Raw genomic sequence first — 1793 nt, 5'->3', positions numbered from 1 at the left:
TGTATTAGGAAATGACAGAAACATGGAACTACAAAATAATGAATGAACAGATTGAAAACATAAATTATATCATATTAACCAAAATTTCAAGTGACATAATAATTTAGAAAATACCATGGGATACATATGGTATATGGACTAGACGTGAGGGGAAAATATTTCAAAGAGAGGAAAACTCACCAGAAGCAGTGGTCAAAAACTGGTTGAATTTCCTTAATGAAGTACATGCCTCCTAATGTGCAGTTTTCTGTTTTCATGTCCCCAAGATAGACCACAAGATGACTGAAGGTTCAGCTTCTTGTTGTGTCTCACTGAATTGTTTTCGGACTAACCCAGCTCACTCACACATATTCATTTGCCTAAAATATCCTGAATGAGTGTCTGACCCTTTGAATTCACTAGGAAAGCTTAAACAAAAACTCATCAATTATGAACTTCAGTAGGGCCAGCCAGAAAATACATTCACACTCACTCCCACACACATAAACACAAAAACACACAGCACCTTATGATAAGTATATCTAATAGGTTACACATATTCCTTTTCCTAATATTGCATTTTAAAATGTTCTGCCTGATGAACAATTTAAAGCAAAACATAATTTAATTTGATGTCATAGGTCTATGAAACTCTGATAAATTGCATGCATTATTATTCTCTTTTTGGTTTATAAACTTTGTGATCTTTAATGACAATATCATTAAATATGGCAGAGTGGCTATATTTTTTAATACTACAAATTTATTTTATCTACTAGAAATAAAATATTATTTGAAATATCTTTAAAATGTTTCCTCTCTGGTTAAATTGCACTTATTACAAAAGTACCAAATTTTATAATTCAGGATGATCTCCCAGAAAAGGCCATTGGGTTCCCCATGAGACAGACTAATTTGAAAAACAGCAGCTTCAGAAAGACAGACACTGAATTTCTCTTTGACCCCTGAGCCAGGCACTGAACCCTGCCTGTGGCTATAGTAGAGCATTTATGGAGAAAGGACGAGGAGAAAGCATTGCTGCATATTTCAGAATTTAGTTTGTTCTTATTAGATAAAATTTCTCTACTCCCCAAACACCAACTATCATATTCTCTAAAACTATAAATTCTATATGAAGAAATCACTTTTATTTACATGTGAAATTCTTATGAAATGTGCATGTATGTATGTATGTATGTATATCAGCTGTGCCTCAAATGATGAGCTATTTTATAGGGTTAAAAAAATCATTGGCTTAAAATTAGAGAAGTGTAGGGGAAAAAAGGATAAGCATTTTTAAAGTAGATTGAGTTACACTGAGATTATAATTTTACAGAAAAACCTTAATCACTAAGGGAAACTATTTTCTCTTTGGAAAACTTCATAGGCCAATGCTTATCATCTATTTTCCCTGTTTAAAAATTGTACAGGGTCTATAAATATGTATATTTTCCCTCACTAGTGCTAAATATGCTTTATTTTTATGAAATATTGAGATATTTTCTTCATGTCAGCTTTTATTTTATTTTTTTCTTTCCCTAGAACATTTTGTAAAAGTGTAAGTTAAACTAAAAGGATAAACTTAAAGAAATAACTTGTAGCATAATTTTAAAAATTCATGTGGTTTCATATATCTTTCACTGCAAATTATGTCTTAAGGATTGACCTTGCTTTATAAATTAATTTATGGAAGAAGATAAAATATAACTTAAAAAAAGAAATAAGATTTTGAGTTTCACTAGGAAAATTTCAAGTAGTCTATTACACAAAATTATCAAAATGCCTAATTTGAAGTGATTTAAAGTGCAGCATTT

The sequence above is a fragment of the Myotis lucifugus genome, unplaced genomic scaffold (assembly GCF_000147115.1).
Source record: "Myotis lucifugus unplaced genomic scaffold, Myoluc2.0 scaffold_264, whole genome shotgun sequence".
NCBI lineage: Eukaryota > Metazoa > Chordata > Mammalia > Chiroptera > Vespertilionidae > Myotis > Myotis lucifugus.
This window is presented reverse-complemented; position numbering follows the sequence as displayed.